The following is a 27,638-nucleotide window of genomic DNA, read 5'->3' as shown; positions in this document are numbered from 1 at the left end:
GAGGCTCATATTTGCCGGTCGGGGCTCCCGCTGTGCAGGAGGCACCAGTGCCAGGACCGGGCCCATCTGCGCCCATCAGCGGCCCACAGAGGCCGGGCTGGGCCACATCTCTTGGTTTACCCAAAGGACAAAGGTACTGTTTTTCTTTTTCAAATCCCTTGGCATTTTGAAGCTGGCTTTGTGTAGGCTTTGCTCTCCCTTGTCTTGTATGAGAGTACAGATTAACTTGGTGTTAAAATGGGTCAGCATGCCGATCTCAGATTACAAGGCCCATTGCATGGTGTAGTGGTGTAATACCCACATTATTTCTCTGTGACACCCTATTCTCCAATGGAAGTGTGCAAGGTTCAAAACAATGGGCAAAACTAAAATGACTGCTGGGCCAACAGGGGGTGATATTGTAACCACCATAGACTCTTTTCTAATTAGGGCAGCTAACTTCATCACTAAGGAGATAGCACTTACTGTGAACCCACTGCCCTGGGTCAGTGAGTGCGGACACTAACTGGAGGTCTGCTGCTGGATTCTGCGGAGAGCCGGGCAATTGCTGCGGTGGGCCGACGGCCCCATCTGATGCCTTTCTGCTTGGAAGTTGTTGCAGCCGGGGTGGTGGTAGCACCTCCCTTCAGACCTACCTGCTACTCCTGGGCCTGAATCGGCATTGGTGCTGGAGGGGCTACACAGCATTTGGATAAACTTTTCAGTAAATTAGAGCCTGATTTAGAGTTCAGCAAACTGGTTACTCTGTCACAAACATGATGGATATCCCGTCCTCCCTATTGCAAGTGCATTATATCCTATGGCCCTTTTAATACAATGAAAAGGATAGCTGTCATGCTTGTGACAGAGGAACTAGTCCACCGAGCTCTAAATCAGGCCCTTAGACTGATGGTTTTTATGATCAGGCTCATTGAAGGCACTGTCACCATTAGACCAGGAAAACCAGGATATGTGCATATGGATGAAAACAGACTTAAGCTTGCTAGCTGTGCAGTGAACTATTAAATCTGCAGCACCAGCAGGAGGCAATGTCCAATTCTATTGGGTGTGGGCTAATTTGTTACAGTGGTCCCTTAAAATATTTTAAAGTGACTCTTCAAAGCTTTACATTCATGATCAATGTCTAATGGCATCCGTGTCCTGCCCAGGATTATTTCCGAGTGATGAGAAGGCATTGGAATGAATGGGATAAAAGCAGGAGATAGTCAATTGTGCCCTGTCCGGACACAGGCTATGGCCAAGAGTGAGGTAATAGCAATATAATTGGCATTAAAAATCAAGTTGTATTGAACTATGGCACTCATAGAGTGGGGTTTTGGAGCATAAGGCAGCAATGGGCACTGGCCCTTGATTCAAATAATGATGTATTATAAAGAGATTTTAGATGTATTACTAGGAATTTTTTATGTATTTGCAAGTATTTTTTGCAGTTTTTCAATGTCATGTACTTAATGTGAGTATAGCACTTTAACAACAATGCTCTTTGCACAAAGCACAGGTCACTTTATCTCAGAATTGAGATTACGCATGTCACTTTAATTGGCACTTAGTGGGCTTGGCACGAGATTGGTGTTTTTGTATATAAGACGGCAGTGGGCACTGGCCCTTGATTCAAATAATGATGAATTATAGAGAGATCTTACATGCATTGAATGTTTAATCTATTTTAAAATATTTTTTGCCATTTGTTTATGTTGTGAAATCAATGTGAGCATAGCATTTTAACAATGCTTTTGCATAAAGAACAGGTCATTTTATCTCAGAATTGAGATTGCACATGTCACTTTAATTGGAAAATGGAGCACTGTCACTTTAATGTTTTTGAAACTCTATTGATGCTATAAAAAGCAAAAACAAAAATGGCAGCAAACTTGGGTTTGACAAAGATTGCTTTTGCGGTTGAAACTTGTTACCTGGTTGTTTGTGGTCACTAATAAAACTCTTCAAAGTGAGCCAGAGCATGCTGGATTCTGTTCACCTTCTAGAGCATTTACTTTAAATGAAATAAGAGTTTGTTGCCGGTGCCCAATTCCGGCACGCCCTCTCGTTCAGGAAGCACTGCGAAGATCAGAAGGAGAAGTAAACGCTGTACGTGGTACACAGCGCGGAGCCCTCCAGCTGCTAGGAAACAATGCAGAAGCAATTGCTGGGTGCGAGCATGGAGCCGTGATAAGGACAGCATCCTGAGAGAACGGTAAGACGCGAGCAGGTTGAAACTGTGTGCATCGGGGAGAGAGGATAACTGTATTTAACTGTGTAGCTGGATGCTTCATTGTAGAGTTTAGTGACCACAATTGTATGAAATGGAGTGGCTAAAAGAGAGAGAGTGTGGCAGAACAGCTATTCAGCAATGCTGATATAGTGGAAGAGGCCAGCCGAGCAAGAAAAGAGGGCTAACCGGTGAATGCAAATGATTATAAATGCCTTTTTTGAGAGCGTTAGAAAAGCTGATCAAATGAGAAACATCCAAATGGTGGGAAAGCAAATCTCTAACACGTTACCTGAAGGTGGGACGTATTCCTAGAGGTTTACGCATACTTATAGCACCCACCTATGAACACCCCAACCCAGACATGTTACCGGAGTGGGCTGAGAATAACGCGGATTCCTCAAAGTGAATTTTGACAATTCTAATTAATTACGACGACATTGACAGTCAAACCCTACTAAAAGTGGTTGAAACACTGCCTGAACAGCTGAGCAAATTACCTGAGCAGGACACCATTAAGAGATTGCAAATGGAGATGCTTGAAAGGGTGAAAACATATGAGCAAACCATGAAAGACCGAAAGGCAGTGAAGTTCTGAAGAGATAAACTGGACTACCAGAGGGGCCAAATCTTCACCTTTTCAAAGCGCTTTGAGAACATTCGGAGCCAGAAGATGACCAACAGTCTATGAGGCAGCACTGCACAAACTAATGAAGAATCGGGGTCGGAGATCAGTTCCGAAGCAGACACACGCAATGAGGACACATGCCAGACAACAAGTGTATCCTCTGTGGAAAATGAGTTGCGTTTTTTACGATGGGGCAGAAACATACATTTAAGACTACTACGAGGGCAGGAGAGAAACTTCTGAGGGGAAGGAAGAAGAGGAGGAAAAACCGAAGGTCAAAGAGAATATGCAACCTACAAATCAAACAACTAGAAAAACAAATGACGGACACTAACATCAGTATAATAAATTTGTCTGATCTACCATTAAATGCAGAAGAAACTAATATTCTCTCACGTGGTCTTTCTTACTGTGCCCCTGAGGACATGGATTATGTACAAACTCAAATAGACTGTTTTAAATTTACTCGCAAACTCAGGTTGGCCAAATATTTTGTAGTTGGCAGGGCGGCAGAGGGGCGGAATCATGGGCCAATTGAAGAAACCACTGCCCTACAGATCTCTGACATGGATTTACTAAGAGACCTGGACAGCCTAGAGAGGGGTGGCATGCATGATGTATGAGATGACATATTACTTAGACAACAGGGTCTAAGTGTATATGGCAGACCAAACATGCCTTTTAAACCCCGATCTGTATTTTAACCCATGGTCCCTAAAGACTCCATTGATTCCTTTAGAGAGTTAGTTGTTCATGATTTAAAACAACTGTATGTCGACCAGCAGGCCAAAAGTCCAACTATGACATCAGACATAGGGTACAGGAATCTTGTGAAAAAACTCCAGTCAAGACCAGATATAGTGGTAAGACAGGCAGACAAGGGCGGGCACATTGTCCTGTGGCCGCTTGCCATGTACCAGGATGAAGCGAGGCTACAGCTCAGTGATAGGCAATGCTATCTGAGAATAGAAAACGACGCAATACAAGCCACCACTATTAATTTTCATTTGAAATTGGCACATTGTAGATCTGTAGGTCTTATCTTTCAGGCAGGGCATACCATTCTGAAGGTAGATTCACCAGTAACACCGGTGTTATATCTTTTACCTAAAGTGCATAAAAATGTGAATGTTCCACCAGGCCGTCCGATTATATCGCCAATTGGTAGTTTATTTAAAAACACCTCCAGGTATTTAGATTGTTTCTTACAAGACTATGTAAAAAATCTCTCATTGTACACTAAAGACACAGGAGACTTTCTTAAAAAGATTTATGACATCGATTGGGAGGAGAGTTTCATCATGATGACATTGGATGTCTCCTCCCTTTACACCAGCATTTCGCATGCAGATAGTATAAGTGCAGTATTAGAGCACGCAACCATTAACCCTTTACATGCACACGGAAATGTTGATAAGCATGCTAGACTGGTGTTTGGAGAATAACATCTTTCTTTTTGGTAAGGACCTGCATGAACAGGTCAGAAAGACTGCGATGGGCACCTGCTTCACCCCCAGCAATGCAAATCTGCATATGGGCTGGTGGGAGGAGCAGGTGCTCGCAACGCAGTTTGCACAAGAAATGTCTGAGAATGTGGTCCTATGGAACCACTATAATGATGATTTGTTCATCATATGGCAGGAGAAAAAACATCAGCAGAGGGATTTATTGAGAAGCTAAACGCCAATGACTTGAACTTACATTTCACATCACATCTGAGTGAGAATGAGGTACAGTTTCCAAATCTCACAGTATACATAGTGGATGGGAAGATAAACACTAAAACCTTTCAAAAGAGTACTGCAGGTGACACAATACTCCACGCCGGTAGTTTTCATCCTCCCAAACTAATAAACAGCATCCCGTATGCTGAAAATGTACGTATGAGAAGAAACTGTAGCCGTCTAGACCAACTATATCAGGCACAAGATGAGTTGAATGGGAGATTCAAACAGTGAGGTTTGAGCAAGGCCATTCTCAGAACAGCTAGAGAGAAAGCGAATTCAAAGCAGAGGGAGCAGTTAATATTTTCTAGCACATCCAACACAAGGGTGTCACAAGAAGAGGTAGATCCAAAATTCAGATTCATTACGGGCTACAACAGGCAACATCAAAGTATAAGAGCTATAATGCAGAAACATTGGAATGTGTTACGAGGTGATCCCATTTTGAGATGAAAGTTACATAGTGGGCCTCTTATCACCTTTCGCAAAGTCATTACGACAGGCACTGGTAACTAAGAGCCCAGGGAAGCCACAATAGGCAACTTGGTTGAGTAAAAGCAAGCATTAAAGAAAGGCATCTTTACCTTTGTTGGCTTCTCTCTAGCAGGGCAACCTGAACTTTGTGTATTTAATAGCGGCGCACCTCGTCGCTGAGCCGTCCCGCCGCCATTCAAGCGCGCCACGCACAGAACTAAAAGTGCGATTTGTGGAGGTGAGGAGCCACGATTGCGGGACGAACATATGGGCAGTGACGGTAATGCTCCCCTCCTGAGGACCCACTGTGGGGAATGCAATTTATGTGCATGGAGCCAGTTTTTCAAAAACTATACAGCATCCATTTTGGAGAAGTTAAAGGACTTCAAAACCCAGAGAGCATAGCTACAATGAAAGAACCCAAGTGGGTGGGGTGGAGTGTTAAAATAGTCCTCACAGCTGTACTGACTCTTTGCATATGACCAGTAATCAAGGGCAGAAGAGCCTGAAACATGTTTGGCAGTGTTACCGATGGAGGGTGCATATTGCTGTGACTGCTACCCGCAGTAAAGAAAGGAATCCTGACCTGTGTTGGCGTCTCTCTAACAGGGCAACCTGAACTTTGTGTATTTAATAGCGACGCGCCTCGTTGCAGAGATGCCCCACCGCCATTCAAGCGGGCCACGCACAGAACTAAAAGTGCGATTTGTGGAGGTGAGAAGCCACTATTGCGGGACGAACACATGGGCAGTGACGGTAATGTTCCCCTCCTGAGGACCCACTGTGGGGAATTCAATTTATGTGCATGGAGTCCGTTTTTCAAAAACTATACAGCATCCATTTTGGAGAAGTTAAAGGACTTCAAGACCCAGAAAGCATAGCTGCAATGAAAGAACCCAAGTGGGTGGGGTCAAGTGTTGAAATAGTCCTCACAGCTGTAGTGACTCTTTGCATATGACCAGTGATCAAGGGCGGATGAGCCCGAAACATGTTTGGCAGCGTTACTGATGGAGGGTGCATATTGCTGTGACTGCTACCCGCATTAAAGAAAGGAATCCTTACCTGTGTTGGCGTCTCTCTAGCAGGGCAACCTGAACTCACGGCGGTCCTGGACGTGCTCTGGCTGTCCCATATATTATCAAAAATACCTCCACCATACATCGTGAAAGAAATCAGGACACCCAAAGGTGATGTTTGGAAGTTTTATTTCAGGAAAGCATTGATTAACTAATCACAGTGAACGATTAATAGCGTGAACCTAGTCTGATAGAGATTCATTCCATTGAAGTGGAGTGTGAGGCTTTAGAACTCCCCAAGTGGTGGAACATCTGAAAAGTCATCTCAGGGAACAGCGTTACAGCTGCAAAAAGGAGTATTTTACACTGCATATGCACACTACAATACACTGATCGATCGAAAGGCACAGGAATTAATGCCCCATCACACATGACCCACTGATCGTATTTCCATAAGTTGGCAAAAAACTCAATAACAATAGATAGATACATAATCTAGTCAGAAAAACAGTTAGGCTTGTTAAAGGTTGACAAATCTCCTTAATTCTAGTTTGTGTAAAAGCTACTATTCAATGTTTGTAAGGATTCAGAAGGATGCTCCCATTATTTTTGTATTTTCTTATCTATGTTCAGACATACTTGCTTCATGCTCATCACATTAAAATAGTATCAGCCATTTGGTAAACTATATCTTCACAGATATTAAAAGGAACACTGTAAAAATATTCATTAGTTAAATGTCAAAAGGACACTCTGACATTTAATGAAATAAGGCCATGCAGATGTTTAAAGGGTGGTGATATAAGCAGATTTGGATGGTGTTCATTGTGGAATTCAGATTCATAATATTAGGAGAATTAAGTCAGGTGAATTCAGAAGAAAATCTAAATTCAAATCACCAATAAGTCATTAAGTCCTAGATGCATTCGAAGAACTTGTCCTGAAAGTCATCAAAATCATCAACTTTCATGACAATAGAAATAAAGGAAACCAAACAAAAAGAGAAAAAAATATCTAAACTAGTTGCAAATCCAAATATTGTGATAAAAGTAACTGACAGGTGGAGGAGTTTTATTTATCTATTCAACCTTTTAAACATGGAAAAACGGAATCAACATCTCAATGAATTGCCTTACCTAAAATTAGATCAAGAGCCTATGCAAAAAAAAAGCAGGAAAAAGCACAGGATATAGAATGGATAACTGAGAGCACCAGGAGCTTCCTACAAACCGAACTGCACATTTTTTATTTACTTCAAAGATTCACAAAATGTTGCTTTACCCACCCATGTGGCCTATTATATCAGGGATAGATACACTTTATCAACCTGTAAGCAAATATGTATATACCTTTCTGCAACCGCTGTGAAAACTATACCCTCATGGGGGCAATATATTGGAGATTTCCTCAGGAAACCTGAATTGGTCAATGAAGAGGATTTCACCATATGTAGTTGGATGTTAACTCTTTCTACACCTCTATACTGTGTCCTTGACACCACATTCTGAAGGACGTAATGCATAGAATGGCCACTACTAAAAGAATCACCAAGAGATACGGTACTAGTCTTTCTGCAAGAAATAGTATACTTTTCATTACACCACAATTTGTTTTGAGACGCATGGGGGTTTGAGGACGCACCTACATATGCCAATATCTTAATGTAGAGATAGCATATATGAAAATATATTACCTTGAAATAGTGGTCCACAATGTTTTAAATCAAATGTTAAATACATTGAGGATATTTTCTTGATTTGGACCAAAACAAGGGGAGACATTCTAACATATATTGCAACATTAAATCAAGCACACCACTACATAACATTCACACACATGATTGATGAAAAGTTTGTTAATTTCCTGGATATCCATGTGACTAAAGGCGGCAGCTAATGGATTATGAACTTGTGCACTAAACATATTGACCAAAATAACACGCTTTTCTTTCAATCATTTTAATCATTTCTAGGTCTGGACGGAGTTCGCAGATTTTACTCCGCAGAACTCTGCGAGGTACAAGAAACGGATGTATGACGTTGCAACGCATACTTTTACCACGCATGCCTTTACCACGCGGTATTTACAACGAATACCTTTACAACGCATAGTGCTTTGGGGCGCTGGATAGTGAATAGTTTAATTTACTATTCCAACTCCAGTCCCCGTGGATAGTAGGGAAGGTGTTGGATAGTAAATTAAATCTATTCCCTATCCTAGAGCGCCCCCCAGCGCAATGCGTTGTAATGGTTTGCGTTGTAAAAGTTGCGTCGTAAAGGCACTGCGTGGTAAAAGTTGCGTTGTAAAGGATGTTTCCCACAAGAAACACTCCGCCTCGCTCCACTGAGTATGTTAAGTTGAGCTGCTCGCACTGACTTTTGGCGCCAGGAGGTTGTCCCGCATTGTAAAATCAGTATGAATGGCACTTCGTGTTGCGCCAGACGGACCTGCTGCTGTCTGCCACTCGAGTACACTGCCTACTCGAGCAGCAGCTTCCTCCACGCGAATTACAGATTACTCAACATGAGCGGTTGTGACCTTCCGCGATGAGAAATCTCACCTGGAGGAGGACTAGCGCATTTTTTTCTCTCAAGCACTCATCAGCTTACGGTTGGTGAACTCCACTCGCATCACTTCAGTGAGTTTTTCGGAATGCTGCACATAGCACAGAGCAGGCAAAACTCCACAAACTCTGTCGGCGGAGCTGAATTCTTTCCCTCCTATTCATTTCACCTCTGGTAAGTGAACTAAAATGTACCACATTTCCAACTCAACAGAAGACTATAAAAAGATTACAAGTAAACAAGAGCATTGTGACAAAGAGAAAATAGAGCTTAGAAAAATTTACAGACCGTGGGCACCCATGAGAACGTTTATAGTGAGCAAATTCATGAGGTCGAGGTTAAAAGAAATCCTCTATTATAAGACAGAAATGAAAAACAGACTAGTCATGATTAGGATATATTCAGTGCTGAGCAAAAAGATTCAACTGATAATATTGAAACACAGGAAATTTGTAAACACTGGCATAAACCTTAAAAAAACGTATGAGGGAGTTCCAAATGTTTCCGTACACTAAAAGGAAAAACATTAAAAAAAATATCACAAAAAGAAAAAAATGGTCAGAGAGAACATCAAATTGTAACAATTGTAGTATTGTGATAGAAGGGCAAATAGCATATCACCCATTAACTGGAGATAAAATATTATTATGTTATACAGCAACGAGTGAAACTGCATTTTTTTTTTAATATCTGTTGCAGTGCCAATATAGAATGTGATATTTACTGAAGACTGAATAAAAAAGAATATCTGAAAATAAAAGTACAATAAGAACAAACAATCCCAATTCGGAAGTGGCAGCCCATTTAAACGAGAAAGAGCAGCATGTTTCTCAGCTTAGATTCCAAGTAGTTGAACTCATTCCTCAATTTAAATACGATAGAGATTGAAGGACAAGACTACTACAGAGAGAAATTTTCGGGATAAATAAATTAGGTACCATGACCTACAGAGGTCTGATTGACAAATACGAATTGAATTGTTTTATAGGATGCCAGATGGATCATGAAGAACAGCTAGGAGCCAGGGTTTTAATGTACTTTATAAAAAATATATATATTTGGAGTGGGCAGAATTTGTGTACTTTCACTCCGCGGAATTCCACGGAGTTACATGAAAACTCCACAGGATTCAACGGAGTTCCACAAATGAGTGGAAATCATCACGTTCCACAAGCTCTCCTACATGCTGAAAAATCAGCGCAAATGCCACCAAGGGACACTCCATAGGGCGCGGCTGCTTGATTTGATTTTGCTGCCACTCGAGTAGATTTTCTAATCGAGCTGCAGCTTTCTCACTGCAAATGGTCACAACCGCCTGCGTTGGAAAAATCTCGCCGGGTGCCCTCCTAGCGCCTGAAAATTGTGGTAGGGAATGCCAATTCTGACTCACAAACTTACCATTGGCGAGCCACGTACGAGAAAAACTTCCACCATGGCAGTGGGGGGAATTGTATGATCCAAAAATTGTATGATCAAAATTCGACATAAATGTACATCTAAGCATCTTAAACCTAATAGACCTTGTGCTACCTCGATTGTGGGTAGAGTGCAGTTCTCGCATTAACAAAATCAAATCAAAATAAAAATATTTTTTATTTTGTTGTGTATCTGTATGCTTATTTTTCAGAAATAAGTGAACACTATTTGTTGCAAGAACCACATATGGTTCCCACTTTGCTGTTGATGTAGTATTTTTGATTTTAGGATGAGGCATTCTGTACCTCCTTCCCAAGTGACATAGCTGCCATCAGTTCCAGCTGGGAGAAACACCGGTATCACCTCCAGGAGGTGCTTCAGGCCCTGCAGCAGGCAGGCCTGACTTTCAAGGCCAATAAGTGCTATATAGGGCAAGGTACTGTAGTATTCCTAACCACATGATGGGTGGGGGCAAGGTTCAGCCCCTCCAGACCAAGATTGAGACTATTCTGGCCTGGCATCCCACCCAAAACACAGACTTAGGGGAGGGCTTTCCTGGGTCGCACCTAATATCCCAGGAGGTTTGTTAAGGGTTATGGCACCATTTTTGCCCACTTTGCTGAGCTAAATTTAAAGAAGCAGCCCAAAAAGGTAATCTGGGCAGAGGGCTGCCAGAAAGCCTTTCGCACCATCAAGGAGATCATGTGTACAGCACCTGTACTCTAGGCTCTTGACTTCTCTAAGGAGTTCATTGTACAGATGGACTCTTCAGAGCATCACATAGGAGCTGTCTTAGCACAGTAAAATAATGAGGGACTAGACCAACCTCTACCCTTCATAAGCAGGAGGTTACTTCCCCGAGAACAGAGGTGGAGTGCTATTGAAAGGGAGGCCTTTGCTGTGGTATGGGCATGAAGAAGCTGAGATCGTACCTGTTTGGGATTCACATCCGGGTTCAGACACAACACAGACGCTGTTGAGGTGGTCCAACTCCTTACATGGAATGGACTTTACAGCGGAACACCGTCCTGGGTCAGACCACTCCAATGCGGATGGTCTATACAAGTTCTTCTGCCTAAGTAATGAAAACTCCCATGTGGTTGGGTAGTTCGCCCCACTTTCAGCTGAGAGGGACACATCTTAGACCTCTCAGCCTTAGGGTGGTCTTCCCCCAAACATTGTGACTTACACTTCCATTTTTGCTGATTTGGTTTTGTTGGCCTTAGGACTCTGTGCACTTTACCAGTGCTAAAGTGCTTGTGCTTATGTCCTAAGACTTGGCAACATTGGCTTACACCCAATTGGCACATTTTATTTACTCATAAGTCCCTAGTAAAGTGGGACGACTTGTACCAAGGGCCTGTAAATGAGTTGCTACTAGTGGGCCTGCAGCACTCATTGTGCCGTCCACTTAAGTAGTCCTCTCAAACATTCTGTCATGTGCATTGTAAACTGCCATTTCGACTTAGCAAAATAAACATTTTGCCAGGTCTAAAAATTCCTTTTTTATATATGTCACCCCTATGGTAGGCCCTAAGCAGCCTATAAGGCGGGCAGGATGCAGTGTATTTAAAACATTGGACATGTACTTTTAACTTTTTGCATGTCCTGCTAGTGAAAAACTCTTAAATTCGTTTTTCACTACTGAAAGGCCTGCCTCCTTCATAGGATAACATTGGGTTAACTTATTATGTGTAATAAGTCTGAACTTTCAATTGGGAGCAGATAGGAATGTCGAATTTGGTGCGTAAAGAATTGTACGATAAGCCTTATTCAATGGTAAAGTCGGATTTTAAGTCACAATTCTAAAAATGCTACTTTTAGAAAGTTTGAAAAACAACACAAGTGCCAGTACTGATGCCACTCCACATTATCATTCAAAACCGTGATCACACACCTCAAATGATCATCAATTATGTATTCATTTTTTCAAAAAAGACCTTTTTAGGTATAATATTCATATGTTTTGAAAGACAAACATTTATGAATTTTTCAACACACAGGGACATTAACAACACAATATTTACAGCAGAAGGGTCAAACCCAAAACAAAATCCATGCTGAACTCAAATAAAATCTCATTTTTAATACAATTGTTTGGTAGATGAAAACAGGACTGATTTGTCTTTGAGCTCAGTATTGACACAGTTTTGGCCCTTTTAGTAGGGAGCTAAAAAATAATGGAAGCTCCAAGAGCATTGTTTCAAAAAACGGAACCTGAGTTTTTGAATTATTTGTATGTAATGTTGGCATTGGTTTGTGTATGTGTTGTACATAATTTGTGATTTGTCTTCTGTTATAAATATGGTGTTGTTAATATTCCTGCAGCTTCTTCTTAACAGCCACTGCGCCACACATTCTCGAATCCAAACTTTGCATCACAAGTCCCTTGTCAACAGCATCCTCTGAGACAATGCAGACCTCCACTGCGCAACACATCCTTGATACAGGATCTCTCAATGCTCCACAACCCTGATTTAAGGTACTTTGTTTAGCGCACACTCCATCGCAGTCGGCCTTAGCTTGTGACTTTGTCCTGGTCCGGCGCTACCACATAACCAAAGTTGACGCTTTGTGCTTCTGGGCTCTATATTCACTTAAATCTATAAAAGTTCATATCTCCAGTTCTTTTGATTGGATTTTTGTAGTTTTGATGTAGGATTTCCCTTATGTTATGTTCTAACTGTATTACTGTTTGAAGTGCTGCATAATAATTTACACATTGCCTCTAAGTCAAGCCTGACTGCTTTTCTTCCAAGCTACCAGGGTGTTAAGTACAGGATAATTTTAGATTTGCTTTTGACTTCACACTGACAGAGATTGTGGTTGATGCTTGAGTAGGTTTAGCCCCCTTAGCCAGTAACCCAATTTCCTACATTTGCTAATTGGAAATATACCACACCAGCTTTTCAGTTACCGTCAAACTTTGTTGTATTCAAAAACTCTCCTCCTTTCATAAATCATGAGTCTGTACCATCCATTCTAGATGAATCATATTGCAACTAGCCTCAAGACCTCTTACACAACTGACTCTGAGAGGGATAGGCAACCCACAGCAGTAGACAGTTGTCCTGTGTAATACATTTTGTGGTCAAGCTGGCAAAGTTTCAACTCCTGTTCTAATTGCAGACTCAGAGCTCATTGTAACCAGTGGCAGCACTCCAAGAACTTCAGAAAACCATGTACTGCTGTTGGTATGTTTTGAATTTAAGGATCGGTGTCAGTGGAAGATAGTCAAAGTGCCTATTCTAATTCCATCAAGGGCAAACAGCAAGTGGATTTATGTGAAATAATTATTCTATCAAAACATGAAAAATAGACGATGACAAGAATATAATGACAACATTGGATTGTTTTCCGGTACTTTTTTAGATAGTTTATGTAATCTGATTATAACCTTTTTATGGACTGCTTAATACATTATCAACAGTGATGGAGCAAGGACTCGTGAAAAAGAGACTTGCTTGGAAACAATATTCTCATGTGACCTCTAACCCCGTACTAAACTTGTATTGTGAAATATTATGCACTACACAACATTTATGAGTGAAAACCAAGCTTGCCTATGTGTCTTATTAACCAGTAACTCGAGTGTGGTTCTAAAAATGGCAGCTAACTGAAAATCTTTAGTATGCATGCATCTACTGCATCTACGTATCTTTTGCTTGGAGGGAACTTTTGCACTTGCGCAGTAGCTAACATAATGGCTGCTTGAAACTCACGTGCTTGCCACTTGCTTGCTGGAAAACTAAACCCAGCTATTCTACTAACGCTAATGCGGGGAGAGTAATAATAAGTAAATGGGATTAGAGTAGAGATAGGTGGTATCGAGTGAAACCATTTATTTTTTATTTTAACTTTTGTAATTTTAACTCTTTCAATAGTGCTTATTATGGGCCTAGAAACACGAACCACAGTCTATTCCCTCTTGTTCTACCGCACATGCGTAGTGCGACCAAGCTGGAAGACGCGATGTCAACTTGAACATTGTCCAAGGTTCTCTGATGGATACGTTCATGAATACCAGAGCGCCAGTCCACTGAAATAGATGAGACCTACAGTTTTTTCCTAATATGTGACAATTACATTGTGAATACGGGTGGGAATAAAGACTGATGTATAAAACGTAAGGGGTGGGATTTAAAACAAAGAACTGAAAGAAAATAATGGGAAATAAGCATGGTGTGATGATCACCTCCCCTTGCCTGTCCAATCAGAGTTAGTATTTTCCTCATCATCATAAACTTTATTCGACAGTTAAGTCATTAAAGCACAGAATAAAATCAGTCCTCACTAGACAACACAATCTAAAAGCAACCATTATATACATTTTATATAAATAAATAAAATACAATTAAATTCTACGTGACAGCTATCGAATAGACAGGTTAAAAATATATAAGCATAAAATAATTATTGAATACATTTAGAAGATACCATTATTAGCATGTTATAATTCATTGTATCGGAAGAAAGGTGATTCAGTAAGACACAGTAACAAACAAACAATCGGGTTAGCCATTCCCCTCGTGCATATACAAGAAGGTATTAATGCTGATTTTTGTCTAGAGCCTAGACAGGTAACAATGTGGGCTAGTAGCTAACTGGCCGGGAACATTGTTTTTGAGCGTATTGCCCAAGCCCAGTTCAAAAACTTCGCCACTGCAATGGCTAATGGTGGATTGGGGTCTGTGCTTAGCATTCTCAGAGCCTCAACATATCTACGAGTGCCCATTTGTCGACAAATTGGAATTATCCATTTTCGTCGAGGTGCAGCATATAAAGGACAGAAAAACAGGATGTGACTTACAGATTCCTGCTGGTCCGAGCACCTGAGGCATCTGTCATCAGAGGACCCCACCCACTTGCCTGTAAATAACCTTTTTGGGAGGGTACCCAGCCTAAGTTGGAAATACAGTTTACGGTCATGGGGCTTTTCAATAAAATCCCCAAACTTTTCAAACCTTGGACAGGGCTTAAATGCAAGGAACCGTCCTGTGAGGTGCGATGAGAGACCTTTCGAAAGTGTCGATGAAAGGACCATATCCCAGTATCTTTCCTTCAAGATCTTTTTGGAAGGAAAGACTGCATTCAAGGGATCCTCCCATAGCTCAGGCATACCCAACCTCACAAGCAGAGATCTGATCTCCTTCAGCCATTTTATTTTATGGAAAAGATCGTTTTTAATGACGTCCAAGAGGCCTTGGGCATAATGCGAAAGCTCCTCAGTGCTCCATATCCTACGCCAGTAGAGTAATGTCCGAAGTGTTGCCAGTTTATCAACTGGTTTCCTGCCCAAATCCCATAATAGTGGTGTCAGTGGGGTGCTTTGTGGGACGCTAGTAACTTTACGAAAAAACTCATTCTCCACCAAGGACAAGCATTTTAGGTTCTCGAATCCCCACAGTTCGGCTCCATATAGGGCCGAACCCAGGACCTTCATCCCATAGACCTCGAGTACTGGGCTAACTGGTTTGGTAAATGAGGTCTTAAATTTGTGTAGGAGACACCCTGAATGCTGTTGTTGCTTCAACACAGCTAGGTCAAGTTGGCTTTTACACCGCAGGTCCTTCTGTAGGGTTACACCCAGATATGTAAAGGCGCTAACCTGCTCTAGTGGGAGGTTATTCATAAACACACTTCCTCTGAAAGATTTGTGCTCGTTGAAGGACATGAATTTGGTCTTTGCAGTATTTATTTCCAAACCGCGCAGGAGGCAAAAGTCTCCGAACCGCTGGAGGGCCCGCTGGAGACCGCTAGGTGTTTTAGAGATTAGCAAGGGATCGTCCGCAAACGTGAGGATTGGTATACGAGTACCTGCAAGCACCGGGGCATCCGTGGGGGTCAAGGAAAGGAAGTCCGCCACCCCGTTGACGAAGAGCGAAAACAGGGTAGGCGCCATAACGCATCCCTGGCGCACTCCCTGCTCAACGGGAAAGGTTTCCGTCACCTCACCCTGCACCCCCCACCGAACCCGGGCAAAGTTATCCTCATGCAAGTGGACCACCAGTGTCAGCAGCTCTGGGGCCATCCCCAACTCCTCCAAGACTCGCCATAATTTACTACGCGGAACAAGGTCAAAAGCTGCCCTCAGATCAACGAACAGAGTATAGTGCCCCTTTTCCCAACACCACTATCCGCCAATAGAGGGTAATGAAACGAAAAACTTGTTCTATTGTGCTTGTTTGGGGGCGGAAACCGGCCTGCAGAGGACTCAAGATATTATTTTCGTCCATCCAGGATTGCATATTACCCAAAACCAGTCTACCCATAATCTTCTGGATTGAGTCGATAAGGCTAATGGGTCTATAATTGCCTGCAACAGACTTGTCCCCTTTTTTATGCACCGTAATAGTTTCTGCCCCCTTCCAAGAATGAGGAATATCAGCCCCTTGGGCAATGGCATTTGCCAAGTAGACGATATAAGATCGCCAAGTTTGCTTGTCATTTAGAAAAACATCGGCTGGGATGCAATCAATACCCGGTGCTCTTCCCTCAATTACTGTCTCTAAAGCTCTGTCAACATCTTCTAATATAAAGGAATCTCCTTCATAATGTGTACAGGAAAAGGTTCCTATGTGCTCAGAGCTATCAGGACAGGCATACTGTGGCTTGATCAACCCACTGATGCTGGGCAACATTATTCTGTGGGCGGTCCGGGCACCCGCCCCTATCCCATCTATATGTATCCCAGAATAATTTTGGGTTCTTGGCCAGACAGGCTTCTTTCAATTCCCGCCACTTGCTCTCATCCTAGATTTTTTTCGCCTCTGCCTGTACTTTCCTGTAACTGATCCGGGCCACTTTTACCTCACTTGGGTCCTTCATTTTTAATGCTAATCCCAGCTTGGTCCGTCCTTGTCTACAAGCCACATTGTAACACCCTTTGTGTTTCTTACATGATTTACTTCTCCCTGGGCCTAACTTACAGAAGTGGGTTTTTAAATGGGCAAAGAGTTTAGTATGGGCAGTGATCATAAGGAGATGGAAGTCCTTACTAGTGACACTGGTCCTCAGTTCTAGTAATACCTTACTTGCTTCATTTTGTATAGTGATCAGAGTATCTGACTGCTCCATGACTTTGCTCCACTTAAGATGGCGCATTTCATTGGTTAAGGCAAGATCTGACGCTGATCTACCCTGGATTGCTACTACAGCACCAGGTATATCCAACTTAAATAATGAAGCAAGGGGGTTTTCGTCACTCTCAATGCGTCCCAATACCTCCACATCTACAAGTCAATGCCATAATTTTAGGCGAACAAGCAGATAATCTACACAGCTAGACCTAAGGCCATTATCATACGTCGTGTTGCCCTGTCTATCAGTATTAGTATTTTCATAAGTTTGAAACATTAATGGGTGGTACTAGCATACAGAAAGGTATAATTGAGGTAGTTTAGTTAGTTAGAAAGAAGTTCCAGATGGAGATGCTGAAGCCCAGACCGGGATGCTGTCGGAGTGACGAGTGATGCTGAAGAAGAATCGAATTACAGAGCCAATTATCTTAAGCAAATTAATTTAGAAGAAGTTTGCAGAAGAATTTCGAGGAGGAAGAGAGTGTCAGAGAGGAGTGCTATGCAAGCGTCTGGGGTAGAGAGGTCGTCTGTCCTGTCCTGATTCCTGTCCTAATTCCTGTCCTGAAGCCTTTGTTAGCCAGACCTTTCCTGGGGGACCCCTTCCAATTTCTAGGCCTGGGAGTTGGTTTTCACACCATTCTTGGAAATTATAAATATATCTGTGTATGCATTATGTGCTTTTCTCTCTATCCTCTCCCTTTTATGCAGTGTCATTGCAAAGTATAAATGAATGCATCTTGATTGATTATTTGAATCTTCCTTCCTGTGAATTAATTCGAGATAAAACTTTAAAATTCATCCCGACTCTGTGATCATTTCCAATGTGTAAGTATATTGAAATCTTATGTCATTTCACCATCAAGTAGTTCAACTAATGGTCCATTGACCAGAGGAAAGAACTTTTTGATCAGTGAAAGATTAGTTAGGGACAAGAGATTACTAATCCAGAAAATTACAAAAACATGACTCCAGCGGTTATTTCTAGTGTGTTGTGAATGAATTCATGGGCCCAGGTGAGTATGTGGTGTTAGATTACCTGTTGCTGGTAACCCGCTGGATCCGTTTTCTGGTAGCAGAGCTATGGTTATTTTTGACTAGTTTGGTGATAAGTACTGATTATTGATTATTTGTTTGTGTTACGTTTCGTTTTATGTTGTCCAGAATTCCCAGGGAAATTGAATAGCAGGTGGTGATAGAAACCACAGTGCAGTGAGGTTACTCGTCTGTTGGAATAACACTGGGAAGCTAGGTAGGGCTGGCAGTGTTGAACTAGGGACTAATTTGTATGAAAGTGAGAGTGATTGATAGCAAAGAGTTCACTGGTGAAACTTTGTCTTGTATCACCTAGTAAGGGTAACACCGAAGGAATAGCAGGTTCTTCTGAGCTTGATTGAAGGGTAAACGGAAGGTTTTATATGCAGTGTATGAAAAGTAAACGGAAGGTCTTACTCAAAAAAAGAGTGTGCGGAAGGTTTTACTTGCAGTGAAAAGAAGTTAACTATCCTTTGATTTAGTGGAACAGACAGAGTAGCGAATGTTTATATGTTGTCGTTAATGGATTTATTTGAGAGAAAAGTAAAGGAAAATAAGTTTACGCATTACTTGTGAAAGGAGGGTCAGTTGCCGGAGTTGCACTGACGTCACAGTGAGCCACGCTGGGATTTGTGGAAGCAGCGGTTGTGTGTGAAAAATGCAGATTGTAATGGAGCGGTCAGTAGTAAGGAGCAGAACTGACGTCAATTAAAAGGCCGGCCTAGCATTGGTCAGATTACAAGCGTAACCTGAAGCCTGATTTGGAAGCCTGAATAAGAACTACATTTTGATTGGTTACTGAAAAATGTGTATGCTTGATTCTCATTTGCTTTTTTGTGTAAATCGCCCTGTTAGGAAAGCTCGAGGTTTTTCTGATTATTGCTTTATTCATCGGGTGTCTGGGAAAATGTATGGAGAAAGGAGAAAAAAGTCATTTATTCAGAAAATTAAGAATTTCTTCAAGAAAGATAAACCTGTTTTAACCAGAGAGGGAATTCCTATCCCGCCACCTAAAATGCCTACTTCATGTATGATGATGGAGAGAGGTTATCATACATTTGTATGGATGGAAAATTGGATGGAATACACAAAAGATGATGGTGTTTTAGCTTTCCCAGAGCATGGTACCTTTTGTGGAAGAATTTTACAGAATTTGAGGAAGCGAATGTATGAATTAGAACCAAAACGTAGATTAACCCAGTATGAGGCATTAGAAGAATTGGAAACTGAGTCATTTTAAGAGAGAAAAGGGTCAAAGAGGAAAAGTTTCAGGATTTTATACACGAGGTATGAATGGGATGCATGAAGAACAGATGAAACAGTGGAGAAGAGCAACGATATCATAAGGGTTGTATCCCGTATTAATGTCTGATGAACAAACAGGGAGTAAGTGTAAAGAAAAATCAAAACATTTGAATGCGACCGGGTATGGAGAATCAGATGATGAGTTATTAGAGGACATTGTGAAAAAAAACACCAACGTATCAAGAAGGACCAAGTAAAGTTACCCCAAGTGCTCCAGTATTAGGACCACCATTAATTCCACATGTTATACATGAGCAAACAGTTAATAGAGTACTTTATGATAAAGAAAAAGAAGCCTTGAACAAAAATAGAGATGGATTAATACAGAAAATACCCCAACTAAATGTGAATACTGAAGCATGGACAATACCTGTAACTAGAGGTCCTGTTGTTCCTTTGTATGGAGATAAACTAAATTGTCCAAAAACACCAGCTACCGTAATGCCATTAAATAATCCCAGTGAGTGCGATTCAGTAAATTCATTAATGGATCTGCCGATAAGAGACAATGTGAGCGAAACTCCAATAAGAGTTATACCTAGCAGTTCAAAGGAATGAAGGACAGTACCATCATCGGGGTCAGGAGTGCCACATCAGTAACACCAGTAGAATTAGAGAGAGGGGCACAAGGGATTGAAAAACAGAGTCCACATCCTAAAATATTAGATATTTACAAATTGAAAGTAGAATTAGAAGAATTGATTGCTGGAAATGTGGGAATAGATAGATTGAACACTTATGATGAAGGAAAATAGTTTTTTGTATGCAGGAGTAGAACTAGAAATGCAAAACCTTTTCACAACTAAATTGACAGAACTATCCTCTGAGATGGGACTAGATATAGGGAGATCAAAGGTATTACAGAAGCCTTACCGAGTGGATTTTACTGACAAGGATTTGGAAAATATTAATGTGTTTGGAAGGAAGTTGCATGTGAAAGAGTTACTAAGTATCTTGCAGAAATGGGGAGACCTTGATAAATGGAGAGTGAGATGGCAAAAGAAAAAGGAAAATGCACAGGCTAAGGAAGCGTCTAATGCATACTTGATGAAAGAAACAGGGAAAGCAGAAAGATTGTGTCCTATGAGGGAGGTACCTGGTGGTGGATAAGTGCATGTTCTTTGGAGTCGACAGGATATTCTGACATTTACAAACGAGTTCCCAAAGTTGAGAGAGAAGCCAGTTGAATGGTATAGGCAAGTTGAAAGGTTTGTGAAAGTTTTGAAGGTTTTGTTGAAAGATTTAGATGGCTTGTTTGATACAGTGGTGCCTGCAGACTTATGGACAGGATGTAAAATCACAGTTGATTGGCTTAGTCAAGAATATCCAAGAGATTCAAAAATAGGAGCACCTTCAGATGACATGATAAAGAAATATCATCAAGTAATTACGTTTTTGAAAGGGAAGATACCTCCAAGAGAAACAGATTGGATGATAATAGATCGAACTACCCAAGAGCCAAATGAGTCTGTTCATGCCTATTACAAAAAATTATTGCAGGTATTCAAATAGTATAGTGGTTTTGAAACCATTGGAGATAAGGGGATGGGACATTTTGTGTATTGATTTGGTACCGGATTAAGACCCGAGATTATTCAGATGATTCAGCAACATAAGATTTGTTGGCAGGGTAAGACCATATATGAAATATTGAAGTATGCAAAATACCGTGGAGACGATATTGAGGATAGGCATAAGAAACTAAAAGAAAAGATGATGTGGGCACAAGTGAAATTGGCAAAACAACAGGGAATACATTTAGATGGTCAAAGAAGTGGACAGACAAAAGAGCAGAGTCAGAGTGATAATGTGGCAAGTAGTGGTAAACAAAAGGGATGAATGAGCAGAGAAGATGCAAAGAAAATGTTTCCTTGTCATGGATGCGGAAAGCTTTGACATTGGAAAAACAAGTGTAAAAATATTCAGAATAATAATGGCCTAACTCAAAACTTAAATCCACAGACGCAGAATGAGGGATTTGTGAATCAACCCCAGCAGGTAGTTAATCAGAAGCATCAGTTGCCACCTGCCCCTATGCCAAATTTTGTGAATCAGGCACTGTACAGTGCGGACGCCGTATTTCCAGGAAGTGGTAAGAAAAATTCTGTGATTTCACAATATTTTTTGCAGAATGAAAATGAAGAGGATATGTTGATGTGATGACAGTGCCTGAGGGGGAGAAAGAGGAATGCGTACTTGGCACATCCTTACCGGTAGATCAGTCAGGTCCATTGTAGATGGGAAAGTGGAAGGTAATCACATCACCTTTCTATTCTATACTGGTGCTACCCGTTCTACTGTGGGCACAGCAGACATCCCAAACCTACCCCTCTAGGGAGATTCAATCCAAGTGGTTGGAGTTACCAACCAACAGATCAGAACTCCAATTACAAAGCCTATGGAGGTACAAATCGGAGCCTTCAAAGATATGCATACATTTGTAGTCTGTGATTCAAGTCCAGTGAATTTGTTAGGCAGAGACCTTTTGTGTAAAATGAATAGCACGATTTATTGCACACCGGATGGTGTTGCTTTTCAAACCCCAGACGAAGACATGGTTTATAAAATATTGCTAGCTAAGCAAGGTACCAAAGTAGACAAAATGACTTCATTAATGACAGAGAATGACTTACCAGAAGAGCTAAAGACTACAGTAAATCCAGTATGGGATTTCACTGGAAAAGAAATAGGTCTAATGGCAAATATAGACCCAGTAAAAGTCACTGTGAAAGAAGGTGCAGTTTATTCAAACACTCGACAATACAAAATGAGTCCAGAAGTTACGGGTTTTGTGCGGGGAGTTCTACGGTGGCCCAATGTTTAAATCTTTATTTGATCCTTGGCAAGTACATGATGGCCCGCCCAGGTACAATCTGCATGGCCTTCATGGACCTATCCTCGGCGTTTGACCGTGTAAATCGGGTCAAATTGTGGCAGTCCATGAGGGCCATGGGGGTGGAGGCCTCTATCGTGGACTTTATAATGGATCTGCATGGGGACACCAAGGCATACATTAGATATGCACAGGATCTTCAGGTTTCCAAGGAATTTAATATTGAAAGAGGGGTGAGGCAGGGTTTGACCTATATATTAACGATCTTGAAGGAGCCCTGGTAGCCACGGGGGCGATTTTCCGCATGTGGGTCGCCGGGTCTTCCCGTCCTCCTACATGCTGTCCTGATAGCGAGAACTGCTAGAGGGCTCCAATCTCTATTAGATGCATTCCTGAACTTCATGGGGTCCCATGACCTAACGATCAATAATGCAAAATCTTATGTCCTGCAGGTAGGGGCTCGTCCCACAAAAAAGTACTCCTTCTCCGTAGGTCCTGCAAAGGTGCCCATAACACCAGTTTTCTCATATCTGGGGGTCCTGTTGGATGATTGCTTGAAGTGGGGTCTGCTCATTCAAAAGAAAAAGAGGGAGCTCAGTCGAATAACTGCTGCTATTTTCAGCTTTGCTGCAAAGATGGGCAAGCGCCCAATTACAGCCATGCTGAAAATTTATCAGACAAAGGGTGTGTCAACCGTATGCTATGGTAGCGAAGTTTGGGGGTATACCACCACAGATGCGCTGCAGGTGGCTGAGAACAACTTTTTAAAATGCCTGCTGGGAATGCCAACCGGTCTATCGAACCTTATAGCCCACGAAGAACTAGGGGCTCCTTTTTTATGCGATACTCTTGCCTTGCGTCCCTTGGTATTTTGGCTTAAGTGTTGGCCAAACAAGGAGCTAAAGCTTACCCAGCAGATCATAGCAGTTTGCATGACCCTGGAACATATGTCCAGAATTCCATGGCTGAAGTATGTCAGAGGTCGCTTTACAGAGATGGGTCGCCCTGAACTCTTTCTAAAACCCTCAACTATAACAAAAAAAGACGAGGAACTGGTCAAAAAAGCATTTATCTGTACCAGGAAGCTAGAAAGAGATGAACAGAAATTATGTAAACCAAGTGTCCGTAAATTTCTGACCCTAAAAACCCATCCACTGACTGAGCCTTACCTTTTGGGGACACTGAGCACCTACGAGCGGTTTTAATTGATCAGGTTTCGTCTTGACTTTTTCCATTTTTTAATTGCCTTTCCGAAAGGGTGTAGCAGAGGACAGGTGTTAGCACCCTGTGGCTGCGACAACCTATCTCCACGGGACCTGCTACACTTTATGTTCTTCTGCAAATTCTATGAAGTACCGCGGAGAAATTTTTTACTCCCCCTTTTAAAGAGGCTCAATTTTAATCAGGTCCGCCCAGCACTTTTGTATCTGCAGCTGTTGAAACCAGACTGCATATTTTTTATCATAGGCTATCTGAAATCTTTGGTGAGAACCAGGGCCTGTCTGGAATAGCAGCTATTTTAGGGGGAGGAGGCACCCATAGTCTTAAGGTATGTCCCTTGTGTGTGTTTTCTATTTTTAGCTTAGAAATACATTTTTTGTACCCGCCATATTTTATCTGCAACTTTTCTTGTTTTATGGCTATGAATTGTAAACTTTTTAATGTACTTCTTTTATGAGATGTATATATTTACTGTGACTTTTATGATTTTCACTCTGTAAAACTGAATAAAATTTTATGAAATATGAGTCCAGAAGTTAAAGCAGGAGTAACTTCTGAAATTGATCGATAGTAAAGAACCACACCAGAGAGTCATGCCTAGCACCAAGTTGGGATGAGCCATGCCAAGTCATATTGGTCACTACCACAGCAGTGAAGTATGCAGGCCTGCTAAACCGGGGACATGCCAGTCATCCAAGAAAGGTGCCAGCCCCTGATGAGGAAAGACCACAACTGACACAAACATTTGAAGCTGCTGAAGGTTGTACAGTCGAAGATCCTGGACAAAGGGACTCTAGAGAGTTTGACAACAAACAACCGAGCACAAGTCAGGTGGATTGGGTACCAATAGTTGACATACCTGAAGTCTTCATCAAAACACGAAGTAGAGCGAAATTAGAAGAACAAGAGAATAGTGAGGATCAGACAGGTATAGAAGAACATGCTCAGAGAGAATTGAACAAAGAAACTGAAGATTCTGAGCTGGACCTGATAGGGACAGAAGAACATACTCAGGCAAACAGATCAATTGAAAGACCTGAGCAGGGACAGATAGGTATAGAAGAACACGTTCAGGCGGCCAAAGACAAACGTGTAGTAACACCTGAACAGGACCAGTTAGAAATAGAAAAACAAGTTCGGGAAGAAGAAGAAGAAAGAGAACAATCTAAAAAAGACAGGAACAGGTAGAAACAGAAGAACGAGTTCAGCCCGAAAATGCCACACAGACATGTCCTGAACAGGAAAAGGTAGAGAGGAACACAGCAGGCGAAGAAAATCAGGTTGTGCCACAACGTAACAAAAATAAAAGGGCTCTTGAAAGAGACCAAGAAGGTGACAGTGCAGTGCAAGTCAAAAGGGTCAGAAAAGGTGACAATCGGCCAAATGGGGTCAAAAGGTTAAAATATCATCCAGAACAAGTAAACAACGTTACAAGTCAAACTCAGGGTGAACAGTCAATTGCTAAAAACATTGGTAGAAGTTCAAGATTGAAAGTATTAAACAATAAGTTCAAAGGGCCTGAGTGGACCTATGTGATCCTTGAAGAGTTTGAAAATCTAGATATAAATGAAGAATCTGAAGAAGTAAACGTAGAACAAATTGACAAAGGGGAAGTGAGACCTCCTTGAAGTACTTACAGGATTCTAATTCCAAATTAAAACAAAACAGAGAAATCTTCTTGAATTAAAATGGCTGAGACCAGAGTTACAGAAAGACTAAAACGAAATTGTATAAAAAGATGTTTTAGGGTTAGTATATATAGTTTGTTATTAGTGATACTAGTTTGGCTCTTTTTAACTATAGCAGTCCTTTTCTTATGATAACAGATAAAAGGAATGACACTAACCTTAATGAAAACACAGCTAACATGAAAGAAGATAGAGTAGAATTAGAAGCATCAGATGAGATAGATTTACTTCACACAGTAACTGACAACAATACCTCTTTAAACGTATTCACAAAGTTATTATTTCAGTATGTAGACACAATGGCGATTAGTGATTGTTATGTTTGTATGAAGTTACCTCCTTCAGTAGCCAAAGGAGTGACATCATCATTTACCTCTAACATATGGTATTTCTTGTAGTGTACTGTCAAGCATATTTATAAAACAGGGAAATTACAATATTATTATTCTAATATAAATGTAGTGTTTTATGAAATTCCTGTTCGAAAGACTATGAATCCAGTCAAAACTAGTTTAAATGCAGTTTATGGGCGAATTTTTCCTAACAATGAAGTCATTAGATAAAGAAAAGGCATATAAAGATAATCTAACATGTTCATTACATGAAGAAGAGAAAGTGTTTTTGAATTTAGTGGAGGAAAGGAGGCAAGATTTCCAAAGAAAAGCTGCTGAACTGAAACATCATATTCCATAATGGGCAGAAAAAGAAGGAATTTATACAGCTGGCAAAGGGCATGCTGCGATGGCCCTAGATTGTGTGAAGACAGGGAAAATATGCCTCCATAGATTAAAGACAGATTATAATAAATTTCTTGGCTCCAGTGAATGTGAACATAACTTCTTAATTCTGGGAGGTTGGGGACTAAAAGGGGGAACTGATCCAGTGTTTCCTGGAGTTTACTACGTATGCGGGAATAAAGCTTATTATAAGCTGCCTGCCAGGTGGTATGGGAGTTGCTATTTCGGAATAGTTTTTCCAAAGATATATCATGTAAAAAGATTCACTGGAAGCAATGAAAATACTAATGAACTAACATGTAGAAAGAGAGCTAGTTTTTTTTAGAAATAATAGGTGTAATATTCAGTGCATTGATACCTTCAGTGGGAGTCGTACTAAATTCACATAGAATCTGTAAATTGTCAACAGTAGTTGATTGTCTTTCGACTGATTCTGCTGGAGACTTCTTGATGATTAATACAGAAATCGTTGGAATTAGGTCTATGGTTTTGCAAAATCGACTTGCACTTGATATACTATTAGCTAAAGAAGGCAGAGTCTGTAAAATGCTGAAGGTGCAACATTGTTGCACCTATATTCCAGATAAAAGCTCAGAAATTAAAGGATATAGGAAGAATATTACAAAAATGCAAGAAGAATTGAAACCACTGGAAGTTGATAATGTATGGGAAAGACTAACAAAAGTATTTCTTCAGTAGGGAATTGGTTTTCCAATATAGGGAAAAGTTTCCTAGGACAAGTAGTATTTCCTATAGTAGGCATAGCAATAATAGTGTTATCAATAAAAATATATATGGTGTAAGTGTTGTACTAATAAACTGTGAAGAAGAAGATATGAAATAAATGGAAAGGGAAACAAAATAAATTATGAAGAGATTCAGTTGGAGAAATGAAAGGCAAGTTATATGAGCAAATGAAAGGATTAAAGAACAGAGATGAGAACAACAGTGGCAAAAAGAAAGAAATTGAAAAATGCTAAACTCGGCTTCTGATGAGGGGTGGGAAATTTTGTGATGGCTTTAAAATGCCATCAGAGAGGGGATTGATGGAGCAAGTACTCGTGAAAAGGAGACTTGGTTGGAAACAATCTTCTCATGTAACCTCTAACCCCGTACTAAACTTGTATTGTGAAATAATATGCACTACACAACATTTATGAGTAAAAACGAAGCTTGTCTATGTGTCTTATTAACCAGTAACTCGAGTGTGATTCTAAAAATGGCTGCTAACTGAAAATCTTTAGTACGCATGCGTCTACTGCATCTACGTAGTATGACGTATCTTTCGCTTGGAGGGAACTTTTTGCACTTGCGCAGTAACTAACAAAATGGCAGCTTGAAACTCATGTGCTTGCCACCTGCTTGCTGAAAAACTAAACTCTGCTATTCTGCTAATGCTAATGCGGGGAGAATAATAATAAGTAAATGGGATTAGAGTAGAGATAGGTGGTATACTGTGAAACCATTTATTTTTGATTTTAACATTTGCCCTTTTTTGACTCTTTCAATAGAGCTTATTGCGGGCCTAGTAACACGAACCACAGTCTATTTCCTCTCGTTCTAATGCACATGCATAGTGCGACCAAGCTGGAAGACGCAATGTCAACTTGAACATTGTCCAAGGTTCCCCGATGGATACATTCATGAGAACCGGAATGACAGTCCACTAAAATGGATGGGAACTATAGTTTTTTTCCTAATATGTGACAATT

At 41.0% G+C, this 27,638-nt stretch overlaps 1 protein-coding gene across 1 annotated transcript in view; it reads right to left on the bottom strand.

Moving 5' to 3' along the window:
- JPH2 (junctophilin 2) overlaps window positions 1–27,638 on the bottom strand; it is a 406,250-nt gene that overhangs the window by 221,489 nt on the left and 157,123 nt on the right. The window lies entirely within an intron of this gene.

Source organism: Lissotriton helveticus, chromosome 7 (assembly GCF_964261635.1).
Source record: "Lissotriton helveticus chromosome 7, aLisHel1.1, whole genome shotgun sequence".
Lineage (NCBI taxonomy): Eukaryota > Metazoa > Chordata > Amphibia > Caudata > Salamandridae > Lissotriton > Lissotriton helveticus.
This window is presented reverse-complemented; position numbering and strand designations above follow the sequence as displayed.